This window comes from Pinus tabuliformis, chromosome 7 (assembly GCF_031772625.1).
Source record: "Pinus tabuliformis cultivar Carrire ecotype Pingquan chromosome 7, CPIR1, whole genome shotgun sequence".
NCBI lineage: Eukaryota > Viridiplantae > Streptophyta > Pinopsida > Pinales > Pinaceae > Pinus > Pinus tabuliformis.
The window spans coordinates 192,228,642-192,248,727 of record NC_142293.1 but is presented as its reverse complement, the minus strand read 5'-3'; positions in this window follow the sequence as shown (position 1 = coordinate 192,248,727).

Below are 20,086 nucleotides of genomic sequence, written 5' to 3'. Positions count from 1 at the left end.
GAAAGCTTTCTGACCTTGGTGCCTACTATAACCATTATTAACAAAAATGCTAAGGAGATGGGCCTTTTATTTATCAAGGTTCTTTTCATCGGAGATTCTTAGGGCACGAGTAGCTAGCGTGTTGAGAACACCCAACTTCTAAGCAGGGAAATGATGGGAGCTGGCATGCAGATACTGCTCAGTATGAGTTTTCTTCCAAAACACTTGGTGGGAGAAAGAACCGTCATCATTCTTCGAAATGAGAACATCAAGGAAAGGTAGACATCCCTTAATCTCCTGCTCCATAGTGAACTTTATGGAGGAGGATTGATTGTTGAGATGCTGGAAGAAAAGATCCAACTCTTCTTGGCCATGAGACTAGATGACACCAGTGTCATCCACAAATCTTTTCCAAAGCTTGGGAAGGAGACGGTCCGAGGCCAAAGCCTTGGATTCAAAGTCTTCCACAAAAATATTAGCAACAACTGGGGGCAGGCGGGAGCCCATGGCATCCCCATAGGTCTGTTCATAGAATTCCCCTTCAAAGTAGAAAAAGGTAGAAGTGAGACAGATCTCAACTAATCGAGCGATGTTAGGGTCAGTGAGGCGATTGATGACCTCAATGGCCTCCTTTATAGGGATGCAAGTGAAGAGGGAAACCACATCGAAACTCACAAGAATGTCCCCAAGTTCAAGCTTTATGGCCTTAAGCTCCTTGACGAATGACAAAGAGTCTTTGACGAAAGACTCAGTGAGGCCAACCAGGGGTCTCAGTTTCATGGCAAGGTATTTGGCTAGGAGGTAGGTTGGACCACCAATAGTATTAACAATGGGCCTAAGGGGAGCCCCCTCCTTGTGGATATTTGGAAGCCCATAGATCCTCGGAGTGATGGGGTTACTCTCAATAAGTTAATGGCAAAAAGAGGCCACAATGCTACTAGACTTGATAGCTAGAGCAACACTTCTCGATAGCTAGAGTGATAGTGCTATTTATTAATTAACTTTTTTTTCCAAATATTAACTATTACTAAATATTTTAAACTTAACGAGGTTTTGATTCGAAGGTGAAAGATACATTGTTAAAGCACTCCATGTGATAAGTCACCAGTTCTGATCCCCTATAAATATTGAATTATATAAAAAAAACCTTTAATAAATAATATAAATATTAATAAATCATTTGTAATAATATTCTTAATTTGTAATAGTTAAAATAGACTATTTTCAACCATCATATATATATAACTAAATTATTAAGTTACTAATTTTTAAATATTATAGTTATTTTTAAATAGTTACTCTAAAATTCTAGAATTATTCAGGTTTATTTATAATTAATTAGTAAAAGTATATTCATAATTGATTGATTACAATAAAATAGACGTGCTCTACAACCGAGTCATGTAACTTTTTGTAATAATAAAAAAAACAAATAACTACATATGTATATATTTACATGACCAAAAAAAATACACGTGAAAAAACTGAATAAATAAAAACTCTTTAATAAATAATTTAAATATTAATAAATCATATATAATAATATTCTTAATCTGTAATAGGTAAAATAGTGTCATTTTCAACCATCATATATATATATATATACTAAATTATTAAGTTATTAATTTTTAAATATTATAGTTATTTTTAAATAGTTACTCTAAAACTCTAGAACTATTCAGATTTATTTATAGTTAATTAGTAAATGTATATTCATAATTGATTGATTACAATAAAGTAGAGAGGTTCTCTACAATCCAATCATGTAACTTTTTGTGATAACAAAATAAACAAATAACTGCATATGTATATGTATATATTTATATGACAAAAACGAAAAAAAAAAAAAAAAAGAATAAAAAGTGCTTGTGTACACATATCAACATATATCTAAAAAAATAGTTTATGTAAATCCATCTTAAAGTAGGATCTATCTAGCATTAAGAGAGATCAAATTTTTTAAGGTGTAATTTTACATGACATAATTAAATGATAAAGAAATATACTTTATAAGTTTTGACTTATAGATACGAGATTAAGATGGATCCATGTCACTACATTTCAATCATAATATAATCTAGAGAAATGATGTTTTTAATTAAAACTATATCTATAAATTATTCAATTAATTCTCTTAAGATAACTAATGTAATGTCATTATCATTATAATGAGAAAAGAGTCATCATAATTCAAATCTATATTCAAATAAACTACAAGTAGTTACTATGTTATTTCTATCTTAATTCCAAATTTATCATGTGCCAAGGAGATCAGATCCTTCAAATTGCAAAGCTTTTCTAAAGCTTTTCCACAAAAAAAGTGAAAAAAATCACCTCAAAGTAGATCCTTCTTTGCTTATGATAGAGTAAGGTGGTTCTATGTTTCTTACACACATGTCTAACATTATGTTTATCATGAAAATAATTACACATCTCTCTCATATCCGAAAACATACCATTAAGATGTTTTAACAATAAGAAATGTTTACTTTCAATTCTAATATATATGTGTCTGTGTGTGGGGACCCGTGTGTGAAACAATTGAAAGTAAAAATATCTTATGGTTATAATTTTTTTATTGTGCACTATGTGTATAATTTTTTTTATCCATCTAGATTTTTTCATATTGGAAAAAATTGGAGGAAGCATATAGTATTGGTGGGTCCCAAATTTGGACAATCTCTCTTTGAAACTTTCTTGAGATAGTTAATGCATGAAAAAAAAAATTGGGGTCCAAAACTCTCCCTAAACCTTCCTATTTTATCATAATGGTTGGAGAAGGTGCCACATAAACCTCTATTATTCATAAAAATGTAGTTAGCCACATAGATACTATGAATTTTTTTTTTAGAGAAGTCAAAATTGTAACTTGGAGTGAAAGGGATACATTATAACCCAAAAACTAGCTAGAAATAGGATTACATTCATTTTGATTGTATATTATTGCATAGTAAAGTAAAATAAATTAAGAGTAATAATGAGAAGGCATAGTAGAGGGGGTATTTCTATTCTAGAAAAAATGAAAACATAATAACCTCACCTCATATTCTAGCTCAATTTTTTAGAATATATATAATAAAAAATATTAGAACTAAAAATAAAAGAGAACTAATTTTAAGATAAAAATAATAAGAGTAATAAAACTTTACTTTTGATTATGAATTGATCATGGAATGACAAACAATTTTTTTATTTAATTTGTAATTAAAAAAAGCAATGATTATCTTTTTATTAGTTAACAAAAAAATATTTTATTTATAATTTATTTAAAAGTTGCAAGGCGACAACAACCCTAGAAACATTATGTGTTATTAAAAAAACAAATAAATATAAATTAAGTAATTATAGCAATTTGATCCCTTCAATAAATTAAAATTTAAAATCTATTTAGATTGGTTTATTTTTAGCTAGCAGGATATGAATTAAATGATATACTTTTAACTAGAAGATTATGAATTAAATGGTAAGTAAATTATCGTAAGCATCAAAATACTTACTTCATGATACATATATGTTGGCAGTGCTAGACCCACCGACATGTCAAGGGGATCTCCCCGATAAGAAGTCCCAATTAGATTTCATACCGTTTGGCGTAGGAGTCCTAGCAGTGGGTCGTAAGGTATTGCCTTGACCGCGATGTCGCACAGAGGCAAGTAAGATAACTCTGTCAGTAGAAAGGGTGTGACTGATGCAATGAGTCAAGGAATGGGTATGAGAGGTTCCAAAACTTCAAAGGGAGAGGAAGGTGAAGGTGAGTTCCAAGTTGAAGGGGATCAGTCCCAACTCGGCTAGGAACACACAACACAAAGGACATGCACAGTTTCCGGCAGAGCAGTCGACACGGATGCAACAATCCCAACATACAAGGTAAGATAACATGAAAAACACTCACGAATCAGTTTGAGATGAGTGTGACGGTTGATATAACAAGGTTCAGAGAAAGGTTTGGCTGGTGTCCGATAGAGCATATACTATTGGTGGGTCCCAAATTTGGATAATCTCTATTTAAAACTTTCTTGAGGTAATTAATGCATGAAAAAAAATCGAGGTCCAAAACTCTCCCTAAACCTTCCTATTTTACCATAAAGTTTGGAGAGGGTGCCACATCAACCCCTATTACTCATAAAAATGCAATTAGCCACATAGATACTGTGAAAAAAAATTAGAAAGGTCAAAATTGTAACTTGGAGTGAAAGGGATACATTATAACCCAAAAACTAGCAAGAAACAGGGTTACATTCATTTTGATTGTATATTATTGCATAGTAGAGTAAAATAAATTAAGAGTAATAATGAGAAGGCATAGTAGAGGGCATATTTCTATTCTAGAAAGAAAAAAAAAAACATAATAACCTCATATTCTAGCTCAATTTTTTAGAATATATATAATAAAAAAGATTAGAACTAAAAATAAAAGAGAACTAATTTTAAGATAAAAATAATAAGAGTAATAAAGCTTTACTTTTGATTATGAATTCATCATGGAATGACAAACAATTTTTTTAATTAATCTGTAATTAAAAAAAAAAAGCAATGATTGTCTTTTTATTAGTTAAAAAAAAAAAGATTTTATTTATAATTTCTTTAAAAGTCGCAAGGGGGAAAACAAAACTAGAAACATTATGTGTTATTAAAAAAAACAAATAAATATAAATTAAATAATTATGGAAATTTGATCCCTTGATAAATTAAAATTTAAAATCTATTTAGATTGGTTTATTTTTAACTAGCAGGATATGAATTAAATGGTAAGTAAATTCTCATAAGAATCAAAATACTTACTTCATGATACATATCCGTTGATGGTGTTGGACCCACCAACATGTCAAGGGGATCTCCTCAGTAAGAAGTCCAAATTAGACCTCAGACCATTTGGTGTAGGAGCCCCAGCAGTGGGTCGTAAGGTAATGCCTTGATCGCAATGTCGCACAGAGGCAAGTATGATAACTCTATCAGTAGCAACGGTGTGACTGATGCAGTGAGTCAAGGAATGAGTATGAGAGATTCCAACACTTCAAAGGGAGAGGAAGGTGAAGGTGAGTTCTAGGTTGAAAGGGATCAGTCCCAACTCGGTTAGGAATACACAACACAAAGGACATGCACAACTTCTGATAGAGCAGTCGACACAAATGCGGTAGTCCCAACATACAAGGTAAGATAACACAAACAACACTCACAGATCAATCTGATATGAGTGTGACGGTTGATATAACAAGGTCCATAGCAAGGTCTTTATGGTGTCGGCAGAGCAGTCAACACGGACGGTGATAGCATTAACAACATATGCAACACATTAACAACAAGATTCATATAATTTCATGTGAATCAGTTCATACATAAGTACGTAAGTTAAACAACATATATCATTAAGGCAACAGGAGTAGTCCAACTACAATAACAACATATGCATGAAAATGTGCTAGCTTTTATTATATAAAGAACTGTAAGTCACAATCATACAATACACCATGTAAACCTGCTAGCCCTATTAGTATAACATTACAGCCACATCCGCCTGCTCCTCCAAAGAGATGTACTAGCTTCATGCAGTGGAGAAGCCAAGGTGTGTTACAATACTGTCCAAGCCTTCTTCAAGATAGTCTTAGTAGAAGCTTGGCTGACGAAAATCCCTTAAAATGAGTTATGAGGGACTATTTATAGCAAAGGGTGGGGTGACCCTTGACATTCCCCTTTGTGACAGTTCAACTACCCTCATGACTCTTCACCTACTCTATGATTGTTACATCCAACTGTTGACACTTGACTTACACTTGACATGACTCAACATTACAATGCACATGTACTTATGTGAGACAACATGGCTTGATCAAGCCTTGCAAGACATCACTGACACTCGGTCCGCTACGACGAGACCAAATCTTTGACATGCTTGTGATGGTGAAGTTGTTGACCTGATGCCAAGCTTGGTTGTCCATGATGGTGTGCGTGCACCTCATGGGTACATCTTGCTGAAGCAAACACTTGCCTCCGTTGCAACCGGTGCATTGGTTCAGCCCCTTCATCCAACTCGTATGCTAACATGCACATGGTCTTCTTGGGTATGGTTGAACCAGCAACACACTGATGCATCTGTGCTGATCTTCAAGTGTGTGTTGGTGGTCTTGCACATCAACTTGCCAAAGTGCATGTTCAAACCCAGTTGGACTTGCTTCTTGTCTTTGCCTTGGTGAGTGTGCCGAATGGCTTGGATTGCATGCGTGCTACTGGATCCTTTGCATGCAATCAACAACACTTCTCACCATGTTTGCTCTGTGTCAGCTGTTGGGATGAATTCTTAACTTGTACTGGTGCAGTTTCATCCATGAGTGCATGTTGCGCCCACTATTGTTCCTATTCCTACTGCAACTCATTGGACTGTTTATGTGGGTTCATGTTATTCCTAAGTTGCTGCTTCAGCACATGCAACTCCTTCTTTGTTCCATATTCTGCCTTCACGGAATATTCATGTCGCATCATCACTTCATAGCCTGAGTCTTCAAAGTTGCTTTCATTATCAATGGATATGCTTGATCCTGTAACTTTGCTCCACCTCTATGTTGTCAACAACCTTCCTCTTGTGTTCGCTTCATTTGCTACGTTCGCTGCATTCAGTATGCTGCCTTCAGCTATTCTTCATGATGCTGCTCACTATGATGCTACTGCTTGATGTCCTTGTCCTTGAACAACTTGATAACTTCATGAGTAGGGAAGCCCATGGAAACTTGATCGAATGCATCCCCAAGCATGCTCTGAACGGTGTCTTCGTCTCTACTCTCTTGGAAACCATTATACCTATACTATTGAGAGGTAGATGAACACTTGTGCTACCTAGAGACATGGAAACACTCATAGCAAGAAATATATCAGTTGAAAACCAAAATGAACCTGAGAACTGACTTGCAACATACCTGGGTGAATGCTCATGAAGGTTGCACAATTTTGACTGGGAGGTCGGGAGATCAACTGCCAAGACTGCACAATGCACAATGTAGGCTACTGAGAGACTGACTGGCTACTAGAACTGTGCCATGCACAGTCCAGTTGGGAAGTTGGCTGCTGGAATTGCGCAATGAGCAATCCAAACTAGGAAGGACTACTAGCCTAGGGGCATATTTGCACAAATTTTTGGGCCAAGTAGCCATTGACCTCCAGAAATGAGCAATTCAATCCAGGAGGCCAGTGTTGGGCTAGAATATGCAAATCTAGAGAGGAAGGTGAGCCTTCCTTCTCTAGATTATGCAATGCAGCCTTGGTGAAGGCAAAGACCGGGCCAAGGTTGGCCCGACTCGCCGACAGGCAAATGAAAGCAAGTAAGTCAATGAAATGCATGGCGACATTAAGTGATAGTAGAAGTGATAAACAGTGCATGAAAATTAGGAATGGAAGATTGAGCAAATAGATCAACATGCATGTGGGTGAGGCAGTTCGTTGGTTGGTCGAATGTCCATGCAAAACAATTTCATGCATGTGACAACAGTGAGATAGCAACAAAAATTGAAACAAAGCTAGGACAAGCTAGAATATATGTAAAAGACAATAAGTGTTCAAAAAAATCGAGCAAACAACACTCACACAAGCGAATACACAAAAAGCGATAGAAATGCAACACAAGGCATGGGAAGCAAGCTTGCCCCAAAACATCTGAGCTGAATGTGCCAACTGCTCCTAGATGTGATGTGGAATGCCAGAGCTACAAGGTTGATGTGAAGAATGCGCTCTGCAATGTCCGGTTGATGAATTTTGATAACAATTGAGGTTGTGATGTGCATGGCACAAATCTAGAAGAATCGACACTTAGAGGAAGGTTTCTGAATTGTTCCTTGCATGTAACCTCCAAATGCTAAACATAGATCCCTAAAAAAAGGGATTCCTTTGCATGCTGCCTTTGGAGAAGCAGCCCATGCATGCAAGTCTATTTTTCTCAGTTATGGAGGGAACTAGTCAACTCATCTTCTCATGCAAGAGACTGCTTGACTGTTAGAGAAAAAATGTGCATTCTTGACGGTAAGCTGGGCTAACTTCCCAAGGGGATTGTGCAAGTTTTGGGCCCAATAGCTGGCTGCTGCCCAGATTTTTGCAAATCTTGGGTGGAACTGCCTGTTGATGGGAAAAATTGCGCAATTCCTGCTGGGAGGGTTGGCTGGCAGGATTGCGCAATCTTGGAGCCCAACAGGCTGTGAGAGGGAATTGTGCAATTCTTAGAGGGAAAGGTTGGTTTCCCTCTAGAAATGCACAAATTTCATTGGGAAGCTGCTCAGCTTGTGAAGGGAAAAGATCAAATTGTGATCGACAGGCTGCCTTCGAGCAAGAAAGACACTGAAGCTTAACGACTTGATGAAGAAAGGCAAGCTATTGTGAAGGTTGGTAGGGAGGCTCCAAAACAGGCTAAGACAAAATTTTGGAGGGTGGTTGTAGCCGCTACAACAATATCACATTAAAAATATTAAAAAATTCATAAAAAATAAATAAATTATAACTTTATTATTATTATTATTATTATCATCATCATCATCATAAAATTAATTAATATGTGAGTTAAACATGTAACCAAAATACTTACCTCATGATATATATCACATTAAAAATATTAAAAGATTAAATAATTTATAAGTTTATTATTATTATTATCATAAAATTAATTAATATGGATATCCATCACACTTTACCATGGATATTGTTAACTTGTAAAGCTTAGTTAAAATATCATGGACCAATACCATAGTTTACTAATATCATATGTCTAAAAAAACCATAACTCAATCTTCATATGACATTTTTTAATTAGGATAAAAGGCACATAACTACTTTTGAAATAGATCTCAAACCTTGATCTATGTCTACTATTAAGAATATTCTAGAATATTTTATGGAGGTTAAATCTACCATGCTCCTAAAAATTATTGATAGTTAAATTAAAATTTTGGAAGACCTATTTCAAATTAGATACCCTTATCATTGTAATATCAAAAAAATGGTTTTTTTAATTAAAACTATAATGAAAATGTCATAGACATTATAATGAAGAAATAATTATCATAATTGAAATGCATGTGTGTGTGTGTGTGTATATATATATATATATATATATATATATATATATATATATATCTATATATATATAAGGTTAATTTCGTCTTAAATCTAGATTTACCATGGCCCGGGTGGGTCAATTCCTCTTAATTTAAAAAAAATAAAAGATATAAATTATCACCTCTAATCCTTCTCACCCATAATACTAAACTACAATGGTGTTAGTTATATATATATCTATATATATATATATATATATATATATATATATATATATATATATATATATATATATATATATATATATATATATATATATATATATATATATATAGATATATAGATATAGACACACACACACACACACTGTGTGTTAACAACATAATATTAATTTTAGATCTACAATGGATTAAGAGGAGTGAAACCTTTAGACTTGCAAACCTTTATTAATGATTTTATAATTTAAAAAAAAAAAAAAAAAAAGACTTGATTAATCTTCGCTCGTGATGAATTTTTTTTTTTTTTTCCAAAATTTCTATTAATTCTTTAAAATATTACATTGGATAAACATGAAAGCCACTACTCTCCCGACCTCACTCCAACCAAATCTATTGGTGAGGAGAGTGATGCAAAAATTGGGAATAAATTTTCATTCTTTACATAATAACCAAAAGTAAAAAGATGAGATAGCTGAGAAAACATCAAGAATAAGAAGACAACCAACAATCATCATAAGTCAATGGGGGAAATCACGTGCATGGTCGAAACCCAAAGCTACAGGAGGTCTAGGATGCCAATGGGCATGGAATTTCACTATTAGGAAGACCAATCCCTCTTTTGGACAATATGGATCTCCCTAGACCTCAAAGAAATCTAGTAACAAACAAGAAAGAATTGCTACCTTTCCTCAGCTTACGATTGGTTGAAACAAAAAATATGAGAGAGATCACTTATTATTTAATCAAAATTCCTGATGAAGTCCCTTTCAGTACTTTTGACTATTAACTTCTCCTTGATTCTTTAGAGATAATTCCAACGCTTTCCACAACTTCTCGATGATGTCTTGAAGGAGATCTGCATAGACAAAAACACACAAAGGATCAAAGCATCTAGTATATACTATGAAAGATAAATGAACTATTTAACTCAGCATATATAATAAATTGAATCAATAAACAATCATAACCTATGTGAGTGATCAAGGAATCACACAAATGATATCAAAGAAAACATGATTAGGAAAGAAAATTTTATTTTATTAAATAAAATGGAGAATAAACTAACAACCTCAAAGCCTTGATGTTACAAGCTTCTTCTCACAATCTCCAACCCGCTCCTTAGATGAAAATCCTCTCCAGCCTTATTTATGCAACATAAGCCTACCTTTAATGGTCCTCCTCAATCCTCAGGCCTGTGTTAGCTTTATAGGCCAAAAGGAGGAAGTTTGGGATCCATTTCCTAAGGGACGAGATCCATAAATGGTGGGATAGGGGTTCCAAAAAGAGAGGGAAGTAGCTCCATGATGGGAAGGATCAAGGATGAATAGGCATCCATTTGAAGCTTGTTAGTTGGGCAATACTTGACTAACAATTCTTCTAGACTTTACTTTTTATTTTTACTTGCATTAAGTCATGTGCGCAAGCCATAGTGTCAATCAGAGCACACTCTTGCGTAGTTTCTAATGGACTCTTCTGTGTATGTTCAAAAATGGACTAGGGACTGCACAAGAAGCCAAAAATAGGTTTTTGAGCCTTGAGATCTAGGAATTCCATTCTCTTTGGGATAGTTTGGGTTATAACCTTGCAGGGGGATGCTTTGGAACACTTTGATGGATAATGAAAGATCCAAAGCGATGGTAATTTTCCTATTGCAAAAAAATGACATGTAACAAATATAAAGTGTAAAGTCAAAAAAGATGTTTAATGATTGTAGAGATTTATCATGCCGAGGTTCGAGTTAGAGACTGCAATCAGAGACCTGAAAAAATCAATAAAATGTTACAATTCAATATTTAATCATCGTTGAGGTGGCCATTCCCATACTCAGAACATAAATGTCTTAGAGAACTAGTATGGAAACACATCTAAAGATCCATGTCAATAGACAATATAGTATGGAGGCAACCATCAATAGATCTATATTTACAATCATGAATATTCAATAACTCCATGCATCCTGGATGGATGAAACTAGATCCAAGGTCTTGATCTCCATCTCTCGATCCATAGTACGAATCTAACCATGCGAGTGAACGCCTCATAGTCAAACATGGTAGAAACCACTTGATTACTAGTAAATTATGTGCATTTTTAACAAGCATGAGATAAACCACAAATAATGACAATGGTTCTCAAGGTACTTCCAGTATAATCTATGATGTGTGAATAGATGTGCTGATGTCAAACACTAGTAGAATCATTCGATCAAAGGTCAATGATGAGAACCTGTCGCTCAAGGCAAGAAACTTGCCATTGAGACATGTAGGCTCCAAGGTACTGAAGCTTTCTAGATCAACTTTCTAGATAGTGAGATGAAGTTGATAGGAAGTGATTTGTCGCAGGAGGGCCTACAACACAAAACTCACGTCAAGTTTTGAAGAACAGCAGTTTCGAGTAATCCAGGATTGACTAAGGGATGGTCGATGTGATTGAAGACTATGAATGGTAAAGTAATTTAAACTGATGTTGGACTTCTCTTGAACATATTAGTAACACCACATTCTGACTTGGCAACATTTGACTCAAAAATAACACCCAAACCAACTGAAGAATTTCAATGAGGTATGGTGAGATGAGAGGAAAATGGATTTCCAAACTTGGATAGGAAAGTGACAGAGTATTATGTTCAAGAGTGACATACTTCCTTTTTACAAAACAAAAACAAAGGTTCTTTCCCACTTTTACCCCACCATTACTGGCAAGTACCTCTTTATTTTTTACAAGCTTAAGGAGGATAAATAACATATGCTTGTCTTGTAAAGTCATCCTTTGGATGAGTCCTTTGAAGTTTTTTAATGAACACTAAGAAGTAATGGTTTTGTCCCGTCAACAAGTCCTACATTGTTTAAGTTTTACGAATCTAGTGAAGGGATAGCTCGATGTCATTTTCATGTTTAAAGAGTTTGAAAATACACAAAAAGAAAACTCATTCACTTCTTTCAATGTAAAATTTTAACGAGCTTGGAGAAAGTAAAGCTCGGTGTTTTTTTTATTTTTAGGGAGTCAGGAGAAAAACGTAAGTAAACTCCACATCGTCCTTTTTCGTAAATTGAGTCCCTTAAGCCCGAAAAAGGGCAAAATAATGTAGGAGAGAACTCTACTAACCATTATTAATCAACATATACCTTTTTCATAAATAGCCTAGTTTAGTCTATAAAAGGGGTAAACTTATACTAAATAAACGACTCCTCATTTACTTTTATGAGTTTGAATAGTCAAATACTCGACAATATTTTCATGTTTAGGGAGCCTGAAAAGGGCGTAAAATGAACTCTATGTTTCTCTTTTTCTGTCATTTTTTTAATGAGTTCGAAAAAGTGATAAAAATATACTCAATGCCAAAATGATTCATTTTCATAAATACCTGTGATTTGCACACTTAAACTCAAAAATTATTACCACCACTCAAAAATATAGTCAAAAACATTAAAAAATTGGATTTCACAGTCTAATAGGAAAAAAATAATATTCTAATGGGCCTAAAAACTTGTAAAAATCCAAAAATTAAAATTTGTTTACCATTTGAGAGTGATAGAGTGCATTTTTCACCAAGAAATTTAGAGGAAGATTCTAGGAAAACCGTTGGAAGAAATTATGAGTTGTCTTCTTGAGGTAAACCATCTCTCTGATATCTTCATTTTCATGGTTTTTATTTTGCATTTAACCGTGGATTTTGGTTTTTTTTTTGGGTGGGGCGGGCGGGGGGTTATCAAAGGAAAAATATCCCTCGTGTGCATAGTTCACCCTCATCGGGCCTAAGCACACCAAGTGAGTCTTTTACACTGCAAAATGGGATGTGCACAGTTTCTAGGCCTAGAACTATGTAATTACATATTTTTTCCTCATGCGGATGTGCACAACATTGAGGGAATTGAAAATTTAATTGAAAACGCCCAATTCATTTGCAAAAAATTACCACAATTTCTTCTAATGGTCCTCCATATTTGTTTGCATGGATTTGAGCTACAAAAATGGAGTGGAGAGAGTGTGAAAATGAAGAACAAGATATAGCTGCTTTGAACCATCCAGAGACAATACATGCACTGAGAAACTGTGGCTTGTATAAATTTTTCACAATTTCGGGCATGAAGGCCCAACTAGACTTGCTAAAGTGGATAGTGAGAAAGTGAAATGAACAGGAACAATGCTTTATGATCAAAGACCATAGACTCACTATCGATTCAGGTGACATTTACTTCTTATCCGAGATCCCACGCCATGAGGTGGACATTTCTTTGTATGGACATAGACAAGGTGGTGAAACAAGTTCCACCTATCTAGTGCATCATTATTTCTGAGGAGCTTCCCACAAGGATGGGAGAATTTATATCAAAACTGTAGAGAGGCTTCATTTGAGAGCTATCAGTTTCACTTTCTCACAAAGGCTTAGATGCATATTGTTGTAGAGTTCATGCAACCTACAATATTCAACTGGTGTGAAGGGGTAGTTTCCAACCTAAAAGGGCAACTAACTAGAGTCAAAACCGAAAAACTCAAGAATTTTGGGTATGATGCCTTTTTCATCTCATTTTCTCTAGAGAGGATCCCCCTTCTCACTCCACAGGTAGTGATAGAGAGAGGAGGACCTCAAGATCCTCTTATGTTGAAGTGGGTCACACTGATGGTGCACCATGGAGGTGGCGAAGGGCCAATGATCTGGTATACTCCTGATTTCTTTGGATGGATGGAAAATAAAATAATCATGATTGAAGACTTTCCATATGCAGGCTTGGATTACATAGGTGATCCATATTTGTCACTTCTAGCTAGGATGTAATGGGGTGACCTAGGTAAAAAAAATCACACTTTGGTTATTTTTTGTTTTTCAACTTTTTTAATTTTTTGGCATCGAAAACTAACTATTCGAAATGATTATGTAGATGTGGTCCTAGTGAGACCAACAAGACTACGCAGATATGACATGCATGGTGAATAGCCGATAGCTCCCGCAATATAGAACTCCAACACATCATAGGCATGGACTAAGTTGGAGCACAACCTAGAGAGGTTGACTCTAGACATACCAGATGTTGAGATTGATGACCTACATCTCCACTATCAAAGGCACACTGTGGGGGTCCCTGGACCTATTAGTTGCTTGCTACGATGAGTAGCTCATGCTATTGTCTGCTACCATGATCATCATGCATAACAGCTAGTCTTAGGGCTAGATTTTGGTTTTTGATGATGTATCGACATGTTCGGATAATAAAGGTCATGGTGCCTCATGTCTTTGGATGAAATTTTGTAAAAGCCACACTTTTTACAAACATTTTACTTAATTAAAACTACTACTTCTATCTCAGTCTATCTTGTACAATATATGGATGAATATTATTTTCACTTTCTTATAGATGTTTACAAATGCGAATGCATCAGTAATAAAATGTAATGCAAGATAAATAGGAAAAGTAATAGGAAATTGTAAAAAGATGCTCAAAAATTTGTTGTGCACAAAACATAATTATGATGTACCAATGGAGACGCACATGCCTTCCAAGATTTGTTTGATATTATTAAACAAACGATATAGGCATATGAAATAAAGGTTTATTGATAAAATCACATAAAATAGTCATTTTGAAAAGGGAATTGTTTCATTTTTTAACAAGTTTGAAATAGAAATATGCTCATGAATTTCATAAAGTGGTTTCATTTTTATGTGAGCTTGAAAGAAAAGTAATTATGCTCAGATCTTGTTTCATTTTTTACCAAGGTTGACATAACAAAAGAACCATCCTCTCAATAACTTTATTTCATTTTTTAATGAGGTTGACACAGTAAAACAACTATCATCACAACCACAGGGGGGATTATCGGTGGGGGTAGAGAGCGCGTGAATGATTAGCTAGGGTTACAAACTTTTGCAGAGGTTGTTCTCCATGGAAGGACACAAAGGAGGGAGCTCCACTCCCCCCTACAAGCAGGTTGTGGCCAGCAGAGGTAAAAATCAATACAATATGATAGAGGTCCTTCAGATGGAAGGAAAAGGAATAGTGAAGAGGAGCAAGATGGTACTAAATCAAGGGAGAATAATAGCACTAAATAAAATGAGGAAGTAGACAAGGAACAGGGAACAAAAGACAAAGCACAAAAGGGACCATGTAAACCCAAAGCTACGATCACACCCAGAGTAGTTTTAAATGATCCTTCTCTGCAGGCGCACAGGGACCACATGCAGACATATGCAATCATTTGTAAATTCATGGGCTTATGGCCCACTGAAAAAGCTTTACAGATGTGGATTAAATACCACTAGAAACCAAAAGGAAGCATAGACCTATATCTGGGGTCAAAGGGTTTCTTTACTGTGGTCTTTGCAAATATTGAAGATAAGGACAGAGTGTTTGAAGAAGGGCCCTACTTTTATGCAGCAGCAGGCCTTTATATGCGACCATGGATTATGAATTTTGTCCTAGAGTGTGAGACTTTTACCTCGGTCCCGGTTTGGGTTAGACTCTACTCATTACCTCTTGATTACTGGCAAATGGAATCCTTATCTGCCATAGGGAATAAGTTAGGGCATTTTGTCAAAGCTTCTGAGGCCACTAGAAGGGGAAAATATACTTCCTTTGCAAGAATATGTGTGGAGATGGATCTCTCTGGAGCTCTATCAGATGAGGTGATCTTGGAAGTGTTTGATGAAGAATGGGTGCAAATAGTGGATTATGAACATATTCCATTCAGATGTCCCCAATTCCATGAGCATGGGAACCTATTTAGAGACTTCCCTCTCAGTAAAATAGAAAACAAGAGTAAAGCTAACATCATGAAATATACTGAAATCTTTCACAAAGTGGTATATAAAGGAAAGGAGGCAAAAGGGGGCCGAAGCTACAGCAAACAGAAGGGCAACAAGCTAGTCAGAATAGGTTCCAAGTACTAGAAGAAGAAGAAGCAAAAGCAGATCAGGCAAAGGGAGGAATTCCAGTGGAGGAGGAGAACGAAGAAGATGGTGAACAAACACAAGATATTAATAAACAGAAAGAAACTATGATGAGTGATACAGAACTGGAAATGGACCAAGAAATGACCCAGAGTGAGATGGAGATGGAGGACCATGAACTACAGGAGATTCTTGATAAAGAGAACCTAGATCTGGAAGGATTCTTGAAACAAGGAACTAGGGAGGGGGTAGACTCGTTACCTCTAGAGGAGTTCAATAGAGTTCAGCAGCTGTTTATATGGAAAACTCAGACCAAAGGGCTGGAGAAGCAAAGAAACAATGAAAGGCAGGGCAGTGAAGGTGTGAAAACTATGAAAACCACACCAGGATTAGCACCCAGAAACCCAGGAAAGAAAAGAGGCAGGAAAAAGTAGAACGAGCTATTGATGGAATGTGGAAAGCTAATGATAGATTCAGGTAAGATGAAAGACCTAACCAACTACTCCTTTACAAATATTTAATAATGAAGTTCACTTCTTGGAATATTAGGGGTCTAGGCAGTAAAAGAAAACAAATATTACTTAGTAATAGAATGAAACAAGCAGCACCGGATGTGATCTTCATCCAGGAAACTAAATGTTCCATTCAAAAAATAAAAGAAATTCATAGAAAATGGCTCAATCGATTTGATTTTCTAGAAGTCAAAGCAGAGAATACAACAGGAGGCATACTCACTCTTTGGAACCCCCAAAAAATTGGCATTATAGATGCTGAGGCATCTAGGGATTATTTATCAGTGGTCATTCAACCTGTGGGAGATAAGGAAACATACCTGGTTATGAATGTGTATGGCCCCCAAAGAATGGATGGTAAACTCAAGTTTCTAGATTCTCTGGAGGATCTTAGAGATAGACATGCAGGAATTCCATGGATCTTGGGAGGTGATTTCAACATGATCAAATCACTTTCGGAGAAAAAAGGGGGAAGCAGAATTCTAAGTAAAGACTCTTTGGCATTTCAAACCTTTATAGATAATATGAAGCTAGTGGACATTGTAACAAGTAATAGTATATTTACTTGGAACAATAAAAGAGGAGGAGAGTCTTAGGTGGCCTCAAAATTAGACAGATTCATAATCTCAGAGGACCTTATGCTCAATGACAAGGAAATGGTAGCAAGAGTTCTCCCCTTTGGAGGCTTTGATCACTGGCCGGTTCAACTAGAGGTTCAAGGCATTGGTACCCCCAGGAATAGACCTTTTAGATTTGAGAATATCTGGCTCTCCCACCCAGATTTCATCAGCAACATTGCCAACTGGTGGTCAAAAGATTTGAATATTCAGGGCACAAGAATGTTCCTTCTTCAAAAAAGACTAAAACATATCAAGCTCAGGCTCAAAGATTGGAACAAGAATGAATATGGCAATATTTTTGAAGCAAAAAAATCTGTTGAAGGTAAAATGTAGGAACTCAACCAAGCCCTTATCACGGATGGCTTTGATAAAGTCAAAAGTGATCAAGTCACCAAATATCATCAAGACTGGGAGAATTTATGTAAACAAGAGGAAATATTTTGGAGACAAAAATCTAGAGTTCAATGGCTAAAAGAAGGAGAACGTAACACTAGATTTTTCCATAGATCCACTATGGCGAATAGAGCTCACAACAGGATTTCTTCGATCAAGGACGAGGGAGGTAATCTTCTCAATTCTCATGAAGAAATAGAAGCTGTGCTAGTTCAACACTTTCGAAGTATAGCAAAGGAAACCTGTTCAGATAGAGAACATTCCATCAGGGACTTAACAAGACATATACCTAGGCTGGTGTCTAGAGAGGACAATTTCAACCTTAATAGGCCAGTGACTGAAGAGGAGGTTAGTGAGGTCCTCAAAGAAATGCAGAATGGTAAGGCGCCAAGCCCGGATGGTTTCAATGTAGATTTCTTTAAAGCTTGCTAGAATATAGTCAAACAGGATATTCTGAATGTAGTAGAAGATTCCAAGATGAATAGAACTATTTTGAAGGCGCTAAATACCTCCTTTATCTCCTTGATCCCTAAACAGGATTTGGCTCAAAATCCTGACAGGTTTAGACCCATAGCTTTGTGCAATGTGGTTTACAAGATAATATCCAAGGTTGTGGCCAATAGACTCAAACCTCTTCTGCCTTCCCCAGTTTCTGTGGAATAATCTGGATATGTGGAAGGTAGACAAATTCTCAATAACATCATTCAAGCACATGAGGTGGTGCACTCTCTGACTAGCAATAGGAAGGCTAGAATGATCATGCAATTGGACATAGCCAAAGCTTATTATAAGCTTAATTGGACCTATATCAGGAAAGTTCTTATTGCTTTTGGGTTTGATCACAACTGGGTTAGATGGGTCATGGCCCTAGTTACTTCTTCCAGCTTTTCCATTTTGGTTAATGGTTCTCCCTCAGAGACTTTTATTCCTTCAAGAGGCCTCAAGTAGGGAGACCCACTCTTTCCCTTTCTCTTCATCCTCGTGATGGAAGGACTGGGTCGGTCTATCAAGCATGCAAAAGAATGTGGTAAGATCAAAGGTCTCCAACTTTCAGAAAATGGACAGGCCTTGACTCATCAACAATTTGTTGATGATACCATGCTGCAGGGAATCCCCATGGTCAAAGAAGCTCTTGTGTATAAGCAAATACTGAGTGACTTTGCCATGGCTTCAGGTATGGAAGTTAATCTCTCCAAATCTAAGATTTTTTTCTTTAATACTAATATTGTTATTCAGAGGAATATCTCTAGAATTCTGGGCTTTCAAAGGGAGATCCTCCCTTCAAAATATTTGGGAGTTCCTCTAACTGCCAAACCTTTACACAAGAGCATCTGGGAGCTGGTGATTAATAAGTTGCAAGATAAAATTAGGAAATGGACTATTAGATCTTTAAACTTGGCTGGTAGGTTGGTGCTTACAAAGGCTGTCCTTCAATCAATCCCAGTCTTCATGCTATCAGCTCTCCCAACACCAAAAGGAGTCTTGCAACAATTCAGAACCATACAAAGAGACTTTCTTTGGGGCAAGGGGGAAGAAAGAAATAAATGGGCCTTGGTAGCCTGGGAAAAAATCTGCAAACCTAAAAACCATGGGGGTCTTGGATTGGATGATCCTGAGATTCTAAGCAAGGTTTTAGGGGCAAAATTATGGTGGCACTGGGTAAAATACACAGAGGCTCAATGGGCTATTATTTGGAAAGAAAAATATGCTAGCACTTGGAAAAATAATGATCACATAAGGATGTCTGGAAATATAAAGGGCTCACACATTTAGAATAAGGCTTGGGAGAATAGGGGCTTAGTACAAGAAAACAGATTCTGGGAAATTAGAGAGGGAGACTTAGCTTTATTCCGAGAGGATAAATGGCAACAAGAACCTATACTGTTAAAAGAGGACTTGGGGGACCTCAAAGAAGAGATAGATGCTAAAGGGTTATCTAAGGTAAAAGATTTTTGGGACCAAACCAACAGTATAGGAAAATGGAGAACCTGGAGGAACTTTGATTTTAGGGATGACAACCCCCTAAAAGGTAAAGCAGAGACACTAATGAAAATGTTAGAACAAAGGAAGATTTTAATGTCAGGGGGGCATGACCAACTGAGATTGGGCAACAATAATGAGGGCACCTTTAATCTTAAGGAGGCAAAACTCATACTCCTTGATCTGGATTCCCATGTTCTAGATAGGATTTGGCAAGACCTATGGAGACATCAAGGCTGGATGAAAATTAAACTCTTCATGTGGCTGGTTTAACATAGGAAAATTTTGACCTGGGATAACATTCAGAAGAGGGGTGTCCTGGGGCCTTCCAGATGCCAGCTCTGTGAAGCCCAAGAGGAAACAATGGAGCACCTTCTCAGCAATTTCATTTTTACCTCCAGGTTGTGGGATTCTTTTGCAACCATTTTCCAATAGATTGATAGAGACAAAGGGAGTACTATTAACACC